Source organism: Squalius cephalus (assembly GCF_949319135.1).
Source record: "Squalius cephalus genome assembly, chromosome: 15".
Lineage (NCBI taxonomy): Eukaryota > Metazoa > Chordata > Actinopteri > Cypriniformes > Leuciscidae > Squalius > Squalius cephalus.
In genome coordinates, this window is record NC_137136.1 from 10114297 (window position 1) to 10132084 (window position 17788).

Sequence of the window (17788 nt, forward strand, 5' to 3'; positions counted from 1 at the left end):
GCCTGGACACTGTAAAACATCTGTTTTTTCACTAGAAAAAAAGTAACATGAGGGTGAATAGGATAACCGAATTGTAATTTTTGGTATGAAATGATCACTCTAACATGAAGGGAAGTTATTAACCTTTAGTTTGGAATTTCACATTTAGGCAACATGGTGCACGAAATTTAGTCCCACTGCTTGTTGTCTCTCTGTATTCTTGTAGGCCTTGTAAACAGTGGGACAGTTACATTTTAAAAGCTTCAATCTCTAAAGCTGCCCCTTCAAAAAGTCTTTGCTCAAATGGTGTTGACATAGAACTAGAGTGAAGGACACATGCACTCACCCACCCAAATTTAGACAGTACAATTACCCTGTAAGGATAACTTATTATTGAGACAAACTGCCAAGTTTTCGACCAAAAATAACCTCCATCAGAGCAAATGGTCATTATCGATGAAGGTATACCAGGATGCGGCCTAAGTCAGGTCGGTGAGCTAGTGCGAGTGATTCACCCTTTTTACACCACACCCCTATAGGCCACTTCACAGCATTCACACATTTACCACACACCAGCGTCATTTAGACATTCAGCCAAAAAGGAAGTAGAGAGATGTCAGGGTTGCTTCACTAGTGAGCGCTTTTATACAATCTTCAAAGTCTTAACAAGTCCCCTTTAGATAAAATAAGGAAGCAGTGGCTAAGCTGATGACTCACCGTTTCACAATTATTCACAGAGCACACCGGGTCATGTTTTCATTCATGATTTGTCTCCAAATCAGCCACCAAAAGGAACTGGCGAACAAACAAGTTTGGAATTCCATCATTAAAACTGGCCTTTTAACAAGCTTGTTAATGATGAGGGGGAGGATGCGAGCTAAACGTAATCTCTCCCTCTATCTCACGCTCGTAGCTTGCTGAGAATTCCCTAACCGGATTCTTTTGAGATATCCACGGATAGCTCAACACAATTTTCCAAGTAATCGGCCGTTAACAAGAGGTCTGGGAAAAACATGGCTTTGAAAATAGTACAATGGGAAAATTATTAGCCTGTGTCTGCTTCTTTTATGCCAGAGGTGCTTATCTTTAGAGCAGTATTGTTTGGCACATAAGGCAAAAGCACTTATGAGACTCTCTAAAATGACAATAATGTGTCTGCATTTGATCTCATATTCCGTTTACTGTACAAGCATATACTTCTAATATTGTAAAAGAGTATATATTTGTAAACGAACATTATTTGTGACATGCTGTCAGCTAACTTACTAAAATAATTTGGACTTGTCTTTTATTTTACACTAAGCAATTAACAAAAATGAAAGCCTTTTGGGAAATTCTACAGCACTGTGAATGTTAAAAATGTTCATCACACTATTTTTTTATTTTAATTGCAAAGTTAGTTAATTACTTCAGTTAACATGAACTAAGAATGAACTTCTACTACTTCTACAGCATTTATTAATCTTAGTTAATGTTAAAGGGATAGTTCACTTTGAAATAAAATTTTGGTATGTTTTAGCTTACCTCAAGGGCATCCAAGATGTAGGTGTCTTTTTTTCCGCAGTAGTTTCAATTTTGATATTTTTAGGTCAAACCGTTCTTGTCTGTCAGTCATTTCATGCAGGTCTATGGATACTGTCTCAAAGAGCATGCACAAAGTCCAAATTAAAACAATTCCCCATCGTCCAAATTAAACAATTCCCCATCGTAAGTACACATTGATGGCCTAAGACACGAAACGAGCGGTTTGTGTGAAAAAACGTACAGTATTTATATCGTTTTTAGCTCTTAACACAGCCGCGTCCAAATGATCTGAGGGCTCGGGCGGGTATAGATATATACACTAGATGTCGCCTTGGCTACTGCAGTTCATTGGAACGAAACCGTAGCCAAGCGACATCTAGTGTATCTATACCCGCCCGCGGGCAGGTATAGATACACTAGATGTCGCCTTCGCTACTGCAGTTCATTGGAACGAAACCGTAGCCAAGGCGACATCTAGTGTATATATCTATACCCGCCCGAGCCCTCAGATCACTTGGATGTGGCTGTGTTATAAGAGCTAAAAACGATATAAATACTGTTCGTTTTTTCACACAAACCGCTCGTTTCGTGTCTTAGGCCATCAATGTGTACTTACGATGGGGAATTGTTTAATTTGGACGATGGGGAATTGTTTTAATTTGGACTTTGTGCATGCTCTTTGAGACAGTATCCATAGACCTGCATGATATGACTGACAGACAAGAACGGTTTGACCTAAAAATATCAAAATTGAAACTACTGCGGAAAAAAGACACCTACATCTTGGATGCCCTTGAGGTAAGCTAAAACATACCAAAATTTTATTTCAAAGTGAACTATCCCTTTAATATTAAAATGAACTAATATCATTAAAATCAAAAGTTGTATTTGTTAAAGTCACCCTGTGGTGAAAATCAAGCTTTTAGTGTTGTTTATATGTCTATGTGGTGCTTTCAATATGCTTTAAGACAAAACATGTGAAAATTCAGAAGTCAACACCATTACTGAGTATTTTCTGCAGTGAACCAAAGACAGTCTCAAAAACGCAGTTTGAATCCGCTGGCGTTTCTGACATCACAAACTACCTTGTAACCAATCACGTCAACATGTGATTGACAACGAGTGGATCTCTGAGCTGGTGTGAGCGAGTGGAGGTGGGGCTAATTTGCATATTCATAGAAAATGTTTATTGTGTTTCAACCGGTTTTGTGAATGGCACACTTGCTTTACTCAGTGCATGCTTTCAGAAGAGACAGCATCTTTGGAGAGTATAATGATATGTGTGCAGAGAGTGACAAATGGCTATATATAGGTTGTCCGGAAAGCACGTATATGGAGATAGTTTGGGCGTGTCTCATGATAATTATCACCTGTGGCCATGTTCTCTCTCATTTAAAGTAATCTGGATCCATCAACATCAGAATGAGGGTAAATTGGAGCCGTTGGAAATGTTGTATTGGATTCACTGCAGATAAGAAAACTTATGCGCAATTATTAGTGATTGAGACCTACTGTTTTGGACAGCGTACATATAATAAAAATCTGTGTCTGTGGACTACAGCACCTAAAAATCCAGAAGTGGTTGAGCAGACAGAGTGTTCTTGATGATGTGTTCTTTTTTCTTTCTTTTTCTTTTTTTTCCAGCTTGTTCTGTATAAGACCAGCTGGTCTATTTAGAAAAATGTGAGCTGGCTTGTTTTTGATGATACTGTCACATTTATAAGATATGAAGACAGCTGGGCCAGGTAAGTATCAATAACACTTTAAAACAGTCTGTCCACATGGCGAGAGGAGAATTTAGGAGGAGAGTGAGAAAGGGAGTGGAGCACAGAGACCTTAATGATTTCATTTGTTAGAGAGCTCAAAGATGACTGGCCACACAATTTGTTTTTTGTTTTTTGTTTTTTTTTCAATAAACCTCTCGGTGCATTTGGATGAGTTAAGGCAAGGCTGGCTCTGCTGTTTATGTGTCATTTGGCTTTATCAACATATTCTGCCACATAATTTATTTAAAATGAGTCACCTGGGATCCGAAGGCCCTTTCTGCAGTTTTTCCACTGTGAATGGAAAACACACAAAACCATCCCTGCTGGAAAGTTTTCAAATTCGAGATAGACCAATTTGCCCTCATCTGAGTGCAGCCCACAAGCAACAGTCCATTTGCATATGGCCACTGCCTAAATTACCCACAAAACCCTTTGTATCAAAACGGCAAAGTCGGTGAGGCTTTTGTATTTTGAATTATTATTATTTATATTATTATTTGTAGCTGCTTTTATACATGATTTTATGATATGCTATGAAGATTAATTGATTCTACTACAATCTCAAAACCATAGGGAAAACTCTGCACACATAATGTGAAATTTGTAAACGCATGAAAATGGTTCATGACCATTTCTAGATTTATAATGGCACAGCAGGGTAAATGATGCAGCTACAGAACTTTGTTATGCAGATGCACTTAGCTGCAAATTATATCTTTACAATCTTTCCTTTTAGGTGTTTTGCTTCACTCAGCAGATAAACGGGCACATATTTGTGTATGCTGAGTTAATGCTTTTAATGGGTCCACGCACACTTCATCCAGCTTTATATCCATCTATTAAAAAAACAATAAATGCTCATGAAAATTGTCACTGGCTCATACAGATGCACCTTAAGAAGCATGTTTCCACTTTTTTTTAAAAATAGGTAATGTGAGATCAGTTTAAAAAGGCACATTTATAGCCATGTCGTAAATCAAGTCGAAATTATGACATAGCTTTATGTCATAAAGCTTTATGTCATAACATTATCTTATAAGCCATAAGTTATCAGATAAAAAGTAGAAATTTACATAAAAAGTCATAACTATGATACACAAAGTTGAAATTATGAGAATGTCAAAACTATAAAAAGACAAAATTCTGACATACTAAGTTTTAGTTATGATATAAGTCAAAATAATGAGAATCTGTCAAAATTATTAGATAAAAAGTAATTTTTGAGATAAAAACTATGAGATAGTCAATTAGAATCTGTCAAAATTATTAAAGTAACTGAGATAAAAAAACTATGTGAAATAGTCAATTATATGACAAAGTCGAAATTATGAGATACAAGTCATAGTTGTGAGATTAAAAAGTAGAAATTGACAAAAAAAGTCATTATTATGATATAAAAAGTCAAAATAATGAGAATCTGTCAAAATTATTAGATAAAACGTTTGTTTTGAGAGAAATATTATGAGTTAAAATCAATTATGTGACAAAGTCGAAATTATCACATAGTAAGGCATAGTTATAAAATAAACAAGTAGAAATGGACAGTCATCATTATGATTTAAATTCTTAAAATTAAATAAATAAAATTATAAGTTAAAGTGAATTATATAACAAAGTAGAAATAGTCATTATGAGATAAAAAGTAGAAATTGACAGTCAGAATTATGAGATGCAAAATTCACAATTGTAAAAACTAAATTATGACATATAAAGTAATACTGTGATATAAGTTGAAATTATTTATTATTTATTAATTATTATTATATTAAGTCTTATTACAAGAATTAAAAGAAATAGCCACAATTAGTTTTACATTTGTTTAATCTGATACAGAAATAGGCTTCCATAAATATTGCGCGCACACAAAAAGGTATACAAAAAAATGATGAAGCTAAAGAAAGTTTGCAATTGCACGGACTGAAACAACAACAACATTGCACGCTACATTTACAGCTTTATTTTGGGCAGTAGCGCATGGTGAGGTCAATCAGAGGAGATGTGGTAGGAGTCCACTGATGTGACGCTTAGGGGCTAAACACAGTCTTACTCATTTCAATTCAATTTCAGAATGTGGGAATGAAACGTAAAACAGTCTCAGCAAGTCAACATGTGTACCACTGTGTACGAGGACAAGTCACCACATCAAAAGAGCTAGGAAAAGAGCTATAAAGAGAGATGGAGGGGAGAGAGATTGAATGGCGAGTCTGGGTGTCTGGACAAATGTTAGCCTGAAGCACAAACAATGATGCAGAGCTGGGTGAAAAATGCAAGATTATTTGGCATATTCCAACACAGCAGGCTACGCAACCATTGGCAGAGGAGGAAAGAGAGACTGACACTCCTCAAAAGTGTATTTAAAATGCAAAACAAGTTAAGTGATACAAATGAACCGTTATATTAATAAAATGTACCTACTAACGTGCATAACACTGATCAACGTAATGTAAAAGGACTTTAAATACAAATAATTTTTTATGCAAAAGGTAGTTTTTTTATTTGTCCTATTTTCTGTAAAGTTGTTTTGGAACAATGTCTATGGTAAAAAGTTATACAAATAAAATTCAAATGAATTCGAAATGAAATTTGCCTACTCTTGCATAAATAACCAGTCATTGTCACAGTTTCACCAGACGAATAGCTCTATTTGAGAAGAATGAATCATTCTAGAATTATTGGAGTGGTTTTGTAGGGGAGTGAATCTGCATAGAAAATAATAAACAAATTACTAGCATAGATAAATACAATAAAACAAAGATACATATTAAATAAACGGTGCTTTATGTTTTTTTCAGGTAAGTCTAACAATATCCAGGTACAGCAATTGAATAATCAAATGTAAAATAATACTACATAGTACTTCACTGTATAAATTGTCAAAAAAAAAAAAAAAAAAGTGTTTACTCAATGTCAGCTCAGAATAAAACAAATTAGTAATGCTAGCTTGTTTCTATTTGTGGAAGCGCATATGTTAAGGTAAAACTTGAGGCCATGCATTGGCATACTTAAAGATTTCTGCACTGTGTAAGCATGCCATTCATAAGAACATAGCAATTTGGGTCTAAAATGAGCTTCTGGCGCAAGTCATCTTTGTTTTTTTCATAATAGCGGCAATCCTGCCATTTAAAGAGATGATGGCATGTGATGTATGTAGACATTTACACTGGACCTAAGGCTGTTTTGGCTGCCAGTGCTGTATGCCACTGCTGGACATGGTTATGACCATCCCTATGGGATTACAAGCTGTTTTAGGGTTGGACTTTGGGAGAGATGATCTCACTATGAGCTCCGAGGGCTCCCTGGCTCATGAAGGGGAGTGAGACAGATGGTACACTGGACCTCCAAGTTCCAACCTTCTGGTTCTCTCCTCACACCACATATGTTTCCCCCTACAGCTACAGTACATCCTGGTGATGGGTTTCCCACAATCCAACATACTTATGGCCCAAATGGGATAAGGAAGGACACACAGGACGTCTCCTTGGCAGGGTCCGACAATGTCATCATAGTAGAAAAAAAAAAGAGGTCTTTCATAAGTCTTTCTTTGAACTTGTCACAGAGGTACAGTGAGGGTTTTACATGGTAATGTGCAGGGTTGCAAAGAATAGATATAATGAATACAAAATCGAATCTATCAGATAAAATTGTCACAATACTTTTTAAACACTTCTCTGATATTGTCCCCAAAATAAGTCAGATGTGAAAAAAAACAAAAAACAAATTCATGTCAATCAAGTGAGAAATTATATGTGCATTATCATTCACGCTGTGTTTCCTGCACTTTGGAGTCGCAATTTGAAATGAATGGATACAAAGACCACAATGTAAATAAATGAGCATGCTGTTCTACTGAGCTGTCCTCATGAATTGCACACAAAAACAAATACGCCGCAACTAGTGTAGTACAATTCACAAAGAAAATGACTCATGAGCCGGTTCTTTTTAAAGAATCTGAAACACAACCAGTGAAATCAGATTCTTAAATGACTCTTATGAGATAGTTCTTTTTAGCAAATCAGAAACACATCCACAACAGTGTGTAATTCAATTAATAAACAAATGGATCTCTAATTAATAATTAAAAAAGACTCACAAGGTGCCAGTTTGAACCAGTCTGACGAATACTTTACTGAATGAACTCAGTTTGGTTACTGAAAGAACATCTGACTGACTAAAATATTTGGAAGTTATCATCACTTTCAGGCATGCCCTACTTGAAATACATTATTTGTTACATTAAAGAGAGATTATTTAGTTTAGTAGTAACATGTAACAATGTCACAAGTGTTCCCCAAAATAGTAATTAGATATGCATGCCATCTTATTGAATGTTGCATTTACTTTAACATCAGCCATAGTAATTCAATAGCATTTTTTTGTTAGTGTTGTCTGCACTGACAGATGAACCTAAAAAAGCCACAATGACTCAAAAAGTTTGATTTGGAAAAAAAAAAAAATACAGGTGTTCATTAGTACATGCTATGAGATGTTGTTTAAAGCATGCATGTGTTGGTTATTCTCTGTGAAGTAATGTGGCAGATGGTAAAATCTGCCATCGATGAGTCACATTATTTGCCCATTTTCCATACCCTGTCAAAGTGTGTGTTATTTCAATGCACCATCTGATAATGTGCAGAAACTATTTGGGGCTATGGCTCTTGTCATATTATGCTACACTTCAAGCATTACCAGATAACAAAGTCGTCCTCTGGAATCGCTTTATGAAAGTAATAACCAGTGATGTATACCACATAAACAGTGAAACAGTGTGCAGTAGCCTTATCTATACAACAGATTGGCTGTGCAGGTATTGAATCTCAGATCTCCTGCAATTTCATCTATAATCAAAGCCAGAAAATGTCTCTTTGAGATCATATCTGATCTGGCTTCACATGCAAGCTCAAAATCCTGGATTGTGAAAGTGATATCTCGCTGTATTTAAAAAGTCAATTGTAGTTTACATTCAGTAAGAGCCTATTTATTAAGGTGAGAAAGAATGTGGTTAAACATAAAGGGGAAGGGGGGGGGGGGAGTGAAATCAATTCACAGAAAAGTAAACTTCAGCATCTGGATGCCCTTGTCAATGCCTCCTGGAACAAATAAAGTTACAGAGCAGAACCAGGAACTAATCTCATTAATGGCTGCCATTTGTGAGTGATTAAGGTCTGTCCTCATTCAATGGCACACTGGACATAAAGTTCTTAGAGGTTAATAACCAGTTACAATCAATTACTCAACTAATATGATACAATCAATGGGTTCCTCTAATCACATGAGGTGACAAAAATGGAGCCGACGACTATCAAATCGCTGGATATCTGAGCTGAGGCATAACAGGCCAAGATGAATGCAACTAGCATTGTGTCTGTAAGGCTACGTTCGCACTGCCAGTCCAAATCCGATTATTTGTGTATCCGATTGGAATCTGATCTAAAATTATTGATGTCCACATTGTGTATCGCAACTGTTCAGAGCCGATTTGTGTGTGCATGCAGCTCTTTCATTTTTAGGAATATCTGCATTGGTTTCTATGACAACAGTGTTGGTAAGCATACACCAAAAACAACAACAACCACAACAACAACCACAACCGCAACATGGAGGGGTTTGCAAAAGAGATGTTGTCTTTTTTTTTTTTTTTACAACATGACAATGTGTAGCCGCCGCTCTGGACTACTGCGCCTTCTGAGGCAGCGGCAGAACTGTAGGAGAAATAGGATTTCAAACCACATATGGATGTAGCTTAAAACTGACTTAGAACAACATCACAAGAAAGGTTCAAATGACATTTCATCTACTGAAACCTGTAGTATCTAGAATGAACAAATATCCAATAAAACATATGCAACATTTCAGTTGGTTTGCAGAAGGAAATACCTGATTCATTTTCTCCAAATAGAAATAAATTTCACATGATTCTGTACAAAGCTTTAAAAGACAAACCTGCCATGAGCTATATGATTAGTAACTAATGATATATGCTTCTGTTGAAGCCATTTGCCAATGTAAATTCAAACTTCAATAACCAAAATCCAGGTAAGAAATACACTGAATCTTAGAGAAAAAGATCCACCAATCAGAGAGTCTTTGCAAAAAAATCAGGATAAAAAGTGCTCAGAAGTGACCACCCAATGTCATTATCAAGCCGATCTCCTTACACACTCAAACTACTTTTATATATAAAAAATAAAAAAATAAAATCTTACTGACCCCAAACTCATCAACATTTGAACTGGATCAAAAAAGTTCATCAAAGTTGTCCTAAGACAAGAACGGGTATTGTTCAAAATTAATGTATAACTTTTGATCCACTTCAAATGTTGACTATGTACAAGTGTTTGGGGTCAGTAAAATCTTATGTAATTCTTTTTTTCGGCAAGGATATTATAAATTTATCAAATGTGACTGTAAAGACATTTATAATATTCCAAAATTGTATATTTCAGATTAATGCTGTTCTTTTGAAAGTATCACAGTTCCCACAAAAATATTAAGAAGCATTGTTTTCAACAATGAAATGTTTATTGAGAACCAAATCATATATTAGAATGAAGACTGGAGTAATGATGCTGAAAACTCAGCTTTGCCATCAAAAGAAGAAATCAAATTTTAAAATATATTGAAATAAATAATAAAAAAACAGTTGCTATATATTGTAAAAAAAATATATGTATATTTCACAATATTACTGTTTTTTACTGTTTTTTTAATCAAATAAATGCAGCTTTGGTGAGCATAAGAAACTTCTTTCAAAAACATAAATTTACCGAGCTCAAACTTTTGATTAGTAGTGTATATATACATAAATAAATATAAGTTTGAGAGTACAGGGAGATATACAATAAATGTAAAAGATATACCGTAGTTTTTATATTCATTGAATTATCTGGCTACACAAGTGAAAAATGTTAAAGCTAAAATGACCCTGCTTTAAAGCAGACCAGTTCCGCATGTGTCTCATACATTATCTTTAAACACTTTTTATTACAATAATTATTAGTTTAATTAGACCTAACCCTTGTCCACTCATTACTCACACATCTCCAAAGCACAGGGCTTGTTATCTTGTTGGGTGAAACCTCTTGTCTGCAGGGGTACACATTAAATCACGGCCTGGTTCTTTCCCAACCGGCTGCTATGCAGTCCAATTACGCAGATTTCGAGTTACTTACTTATGCAATCAAGTAATTACAACCCAATCTCACCCGAGTCGCAAGCACAACATAATCTTTAGATTGGCAGGGAAATTATGTCCAATGATGCACCATTTTTCGAGATGTGACAATTGCCTTCTTAATTATGATGCCATTGTGTCAACTTGCTTTCTCAACCTAATCAAAAGCATGTGTAATCATGAAAGTGGTCCTGAGATATGGACCATGATGTTGTAATTGCATTTTAATCACACTGGTGTAGGGAACATGGGTTCTTGCTATCTCATCAGTTTCTTAAAATTTAAGTCAGAGAGAGATGTCTGGCAGCTTCGGGAACTAAAAGGGGCCTAAAGGTTTGCTTTAAAACCCATGTAGGACTTTGTGAACTGTCTTGGCCTGACAGCAAGACCAGAGCAGTTTTGCTTGATAAGGTGAAGTGGAGAAAGAGAGCAACGTGACGGGGATACGAATTAATTTCATTTCCCAGAATGTGCTGCTCTTCTGTAGAGTTTTATCTTTCACTTGAACCAAAAAGACTAGCTTTAATTAATGTGATTGTGCGATATCCATCCTACTTGAACAAATGTGATCTATGCCGAGGTAAACTGACTTATTTTGCAATTAGTCTTATCAGAAGGGGTGTAGGAGCGATCAGTAAGGGGGGGGGGGGGGGGGGGGTATACATCTCATCAAACCTCTCATGGCATGGTTTTTAATCACTATACTGTACATCCAAAAGATACTCCCATATGAGGTACCATATAAAAGCTTAAACACTAACATTTACTGAAGCGTCAGCACAGAGGTCAGCAATTAGCAGACCACGCTCTAGATCCGGATTGGTTCTGTCTGGACTTGCATCATTTCTCATTTAGTATAATTGTAAACAAACATATACAGCAACAGAAAACAAGAGGTCTGAGTTTTGCAACCCTGCACAGCTACTCGGCCACTTCATTTCCTTGTCCGAATGAAATAAAACTACATTTTTTACAAACTGTTTCATACAGTATGTGTGAACTGATTAGAATTGCATTTGAAAATACATTTAATTAGGGCTGTGTTGAAAAAATCGATTCACCGATTCTGAATCGATTTTCATATTAATTTCTAAAGATCGATCCGTAACTCAGAGGATCGATTTTCCCCGTGAACTTTAACTTGCCGCGTCATTGAATTCACGCATGTGCGCGAGGTGGAAGGACATTAAAACAACGTCAGTAACGTTATGCAAGCGGTTGATTTGAAAACCCCAGAAACGCTCAAAGCTGCGATCTGGCACCATTTCGGGTTCAGAAGCAGTGCAGAGAACGAGCTTGACAAAAGCAAAGGTTTTCTAAAGGTTTTGTAAGTTCAAATTTTATTTACATTCTGTGAGATGCGCGGTTGGCTGTTACAGCCGCGGACTCCGCGGATAAACCGTGGATCGGGCGGATGACGTGACGAAAAATTATATTTTAATTAAATCCGGATGGGTGGCGGGCGGTTAACCAATCAAATAAAAAATATATGCATACATTAAGCGGATGGCGGGCGGGTGCTGTTTTGAAAATTGGTCAAAAACGTTGGTGCGGACGGATGAATTTTGTGATGCGGTTGAAATAATAGCCCATCCGCGCATCTCGTTGTCTGTTTACTGTGAAGCCAGTAACCAACAATCTGTTTACATTTGCACTGGCTTAGAACAAATGTGTTCTAAATGTTGATCATTAAAATAAAAAATAAAGTTGCATTTGCATCTGAACTGTATAGCAGCTTTTTGGAAAATTCTTAATGTCATTTTTAATAATACATCAGGTTTGCGTCTAAATAATCGGTCTACTGCTGCTGATATACCTCTGCGTCCTCGGTCGTCTACACCAGTGCAAGTTTGTGAAAGCAGTTGTATCAACACTCTGGAAGGGGGATTGTTCTTTACAACCACCAATACTCCATTAATTTGCAGTTGAATGTCTATAATAATAGTATCAATATGTTGCATAACTACAGTCCTGTAATTCAGGTAGGCCTAACAGCTGGAAAAAAATGTTTTTTTCAAAAACCATTATCTAAATCTCGAAGATCGGATCAGATCGGATCGAATCGAATCGAATCGAATAATGATAATCGATTCAAGATCTTGAGAATCGGAATCGAATCGATTCTTGAAATTTGAATCGAAACCCAGCCCTACATTTAATTAGCTTATGACCATTAGATCAAAGCCAGCTTGTGAGGTTTCGAAGGTCTATGAAGCCCCGGTTTAGGTGGCTAGCCAGGTAGGCCTATGTTTCAGTTTAGTTTGCGCCAACCCTGTGTTTTATGCACCATAAAAGTTTGGCTTGGCTATTTGCTGTGTTCATCGCCATAATAACTTGCGCTCCAAGGCTTACCTGCATGTTGTTCTGGGTAAGAAATCTCAAACTGAATTTGGACCAATCAGCTGTGAGCAAAGTGACATGTCTGACGAAATAAAGTCACTTCCCCAGTTTCGCTTGCTATAATCCATTACACATAAGCAATTTTAGTTTAACAATTATTATTACGCATTTAGTTTAAATGTATATAAATATGTACAGAAAATATGTAATCTAAATATGTTTTAGAATAAATAGATAAAGCTTTAAAATGGACTACATGTGAACTTACATATTCAAATCTATTACCAACTACATACCTAACTATATAACTTCACAACTTTTACTTGCACTGATATAGCAAAATATGTTCTTCTTGCTGTGTAAAAGCATTTATATACTTAATTTTCTTTAAAAATCTTAATCTTCAGCAGAAGAGAGATTTGAACTGCGCCGACTCTCTCAAGAGAAGCGAATCTCAGTTTTGCATGTTTTAACACACGTGATTGGCTGTTTGCTACTGATGTCACACTTGCTTGTGCACGCTCTCCATGAACTCAGGATTAAAGCCTGAGTTGACAGAGAGAGTTGATGATCAGCGTCATGGTACCAATAAAGCCTGATTGGATTGATTTTTCAACTCAAAAAGTTTCCTGTAACCCTGAGTTTGTTCAAAAATAACATATATACATAAGCACCAGACAAGCCAAAAAGCACTCAATAGAATAAAAGAGAAATCCAGGAAGACAAACTATAGAGTGTTAAAAGCCAAGGTGAATAAGTCTTAAGATGAGATTTAAAAGTACAGATAGATGGGGCATGTCTAATAGAAGGAGGAAGGCTGTTCCACAGCTTCGGCCCAGCAGCGGCAAAAGCTCAATCACCACATTTTTTAAGTTTTACTTTAGGAACTGTGAGAAGGCCAAGGTCACAGGATCTCAGGTTTCTAGATGGAGTGTACGGAATCAAAAGATCCGTTAAGTATTGAGGTGCCAAATTATTCAGGGTTTTGTAGACAAACATTACAATTTTAAACTCAATCCTATACTTTACCGGAAGCCAGTGCAGAGACATTAAAATAGGTGTTATGTGGTCGTACTTTCGCTTCTCTTCAAGTACTCTAGCGGCTGCGTTTTGAACCAACTGCAGACAAGAGATGGAAGCCTGACAAATGCCATAATACAGAGAATTACAGTAATCAAGCCTAGATGTAACAAATGCATGAATAGCTGTTTCCAAATTACTCCTTGATAAAATGGGCTTGACTTTACTAAGGCGGCGAAGTTGGTAAAAGCATGACTTGACAACAGCTGAAAACTGTTTGTCAAACTTTAAACTGGAGTCAAATAGGAAGCCCAGATTCCTGGCACACTTTGTGTTATATGGGGTGAGAAAGCCAAGATCAAAATCAAAAACACAGTTTTCCTTGGGGCCGAAAATAATAAACTCAGATTTGTTTTCATTTAAGTTGAAAAAATTGCTTGAAAGCCATTACTTAAGTTCATTTATGCAAGTTCAGTTTCCTGCGTTTTCTTTGTTCATGCTCATCTGTTGCCATGGTTTTTGATTTGCCCTCATGTGTCTCACCTGTGTCTTGTTAATTACCTTGTTGAGTCCCAGGCTGAATCCGAAATCGCCCCCTATACCCTTAAATAGGACACCATATGAGCGGACAGCCATTTGTAGTGGTGTCCGAAACCATAGTGGACGTTATAGAGTGCACTCAATCAATCCCATAATGCACCGCAATAACAAATGACCAATTGATGTACATCCAACGGTTAGAAAATACTCATAATGCACTGTGAGGGTTGTGCCAAATGAATTCCCGCCTCTTGCCAGAAGTAGGCGCCCGGAGCTGAATTATCCATCCAATAATTTTCCAAACCGCTGATCAAATCTGTGTACAGCGTAATATCATACAGGTATAAATTCATTTTTGATTGATTATTAAATAAAGGTTTATACATGCTAGTTTCCATGAAAGAACTCAAGATAAATCTTTTCATCTTCCTACTGGAGCTGCTGGTTTCAAATGATTATTAAACAGAAAGCACAAACTATGCAAAAATGGCTGCCCTTCCGGCGCACTCAGTGTCCGATTCGCTCACTCATTTTCATTTACTCCTTCAAGTGAACTAGAGGAGTAATGTAGGGAATAGTGAATGGGGGTATGGGGCTGATTTCGAATAGTTTCCCTAGGCTTTATCCATTTTTAGATGTTAGTGGTTGTTCTGTCTGTGGTTTTGGAGAAGTTCTAAGTAACCTGAGTTTTTGTTATTTATATTTAGTTCCTAAATTAGACTGCTGCACATAGATCCTGCTTTTCATCCTTTTCAACCATGTCGTGACATATAAGCTTTTTGACAATTATGATAATAAAATCACCCCAAATAATTTGGTGATAGGCAGATTTTGGTAGATAGCATTAGCCATGTGGGCAAGCAACATATATCTCCCAAAATGTTGGAAATTGCTATGAAACTTTTTATCAGTGTGTGCAATAAATAAATAATGTGATAAAATCGAGGGCTGTAATTTAATCGTATTATAAACTATTATGTAATTATAGAAATAAAAACCTATTATGTTAAAGGCAGAAAACATATTATAATAATTACAACTTCTTAACAGATCAGTTTCCCATTTGCCTCAGCAGAGAGAACATTATGATATAGTATGAGCAATAATAGAGTGAATGAGAAAAGACAAGATCAACATTTAAAAAAAAACAAAAAAAAAAAAACAGGTTTGTAAAAACTTTAAACCTTCAAACAAACATTGCAGCTTTATCAAGCCACAATTCAAAGTCTGTCTTTAAAAATGTGGCTTTTCTGGATAGACATTACATATTAAATGTAAAACTTTGAACTTCCTTACACTCAAATTGCACTTTTTGTTTGCCACTTCAATTCAAATTTGATTTAAAGTCAGTAATTAAGTTTATAAATTTAAATTTCAGTAAATAAATTTAAAAGGCATGCTCAATTAATTTCTGAAAGACACACAACCCTGTAATTGTGTAAAATAATGTATAGACATATTTTAGCATCATGTGCATGTTCAAACAAAGCTCAGTTCACTTGACCAACACTGCAAAACAAAAGATACCCAAAAGGAAAACAATGGGTTATTATGCAAGATCTACTTAACGGAATGGTCAGTTGAACAGTCAACAAATGATTCAACCAAATTTGACTGGCCATCAAAAGAAGACAAGACACACACACACACACACACACACACACACACACACACACACACACACACACACACACACACAACAGCTCTCCAAAAAAAATCCAGCCCATTATGCAGCCATGATAAACCAGAAAACAGAGGACTAACACAGAAATTCATAAATACAGTCTTCAGCCCACATAACAGATGGGACACTATATGTTTATATTTATTACATCACATGCAATTATCCCAAAACACACTGTTCTTTCTGAATGACACGATAACGACAGAGCATCCTTTCAGGCCTACCCTCCCCCTTCCTCTCACCTCCTCTCCATCCTTAAACAATGACATCCGCCTGACACAATCTCAGCAAAAAAGAACAATCCATTTAACCAGAGCATAAACTGAACAAAGCTAATTGTCATACTTTACCTTTTTTTTTTCTTGAGAGAGCACTTAGCCTTAGCACTCAAATCAGATGCAGGAGAACCTCTCAGATTCAACCCCAGCTAACAACATCACATGACTCTGTACCATCTGCTCCTTGCTTATAATCATGTGACCTGAATGAAAACCAGGGATTATGGGATATGTAGTTTAATCTTAAGAATGCATTAAAAGTGTCATTTGTGATTTAGATTTAATCACTTATACAAATTTCCCCAAAAAATGTGACAGCAAATGCATATATTAATAAAAACTTGAGGAATTGTTATAATTATTTTAAATAATTATATAATAAAAAATAAATTAAATAAAAAAATATTTTGTTCACAATTATGGGAATTTTGAAATGCATTTAAATAATTAAAAAATCTATATATATTTTTTTTTTTCACTTTGCATAGTAGAATCTAAATTATTAAAATACATTTTAATACAAATACAGAAAAGGCTGAACTGAGAAAATGACCTTTCTGGGTCGGGCTGTTAATATTACATTAGCACGTGTCTGTGTATGAATGTGTGGGGGGTTGGTGGGTCAGCAAACGCCTCTGGGTTAAAGGAGTATACAGACATAAAGGAGTATAAAGGAGTAAGACAGCCCACTGTCCTCTTATTCCCTCCTGCTACACACGCATGTTTCTCCTAGAAAGTGGATGGAATTGTTAAAAAGCCTCCGAGTGGGGCTGTACACAGAGAAACTGAATTAAGTGAAACAGGATGTCACTCTCGCCACCCCTTGACCTTCACACTCTCACACCGTCTGCATATGCAATGCATGTCAACCTCAAGCCCGGATCTAGGACAGTGCCAAGACCACCGGCCAAATGCGACACTGAGAAATCATCATCAACAGAATGGAACCGGCAGTAATTCATGTAATACAGCCAAGGAAGAGGCAACTCCTCTACTTCACTGTCATTAGCTGAAGTCAAAAAATATGTTTGCACCCAAATAAATAAATCAGTAGAAAATGGTGGAAATGGACAGACTAAAGGCATAGTAAACAACTCTTCATTACTTTCGGTCATATCCAAATGGAAAGGAAATGGACATAATAATCTGTAAGAGAGCTGTTTTTTATGACCACTCAGCTCTGTACATTAAAGGTCCAGTGACCGTCATGACACCTGCAGTGTTTACATGGGGATTTGAAAAAATGTCTGTAAAAGAAATTGGTAACACTTCAGTTTAGGGTCCAATTTTCACTATTAACTAGTTGCTTATTAGCATGCATTTTACTAAGATATTGGCTGTTTATTATTTTTTATATAGCACATATTAATGCCTTATTCTGCGTGACCATATTCTACATCCCTTAATTCTACCCAATGCCTAAACTTAACAACTACCTTACTAACTGTTAATAAGCAAAAATTAGGAGTTTGAGGCAAAAGTGGTA

At 36.2% G+C, this 17788-nt stretch overlaps 1 protein-coding gene across 1 annotated transcript in view; it reads right to left on the minus strand.

Annotated features, from left to right (window-relative positions):
• tsnare1 (T-SNARE Domain Containing 1) overlaps positions 1-16458 on the minus strand; it is a 130105-nt gene extending 113647 nt beyond the window's left edge. The window contains exon 1 of the mRNA XM_079893878.1: positions 16377-16458. The gene's annotated coding sequence lies outside the window, so the exon portion shown is untranslated. The remainder of the gene's footprint in view (positions 1-16376) is intronic.
• Between the last annotated feature and the right edge of the window lie 1330 nt (positions 16459-17788).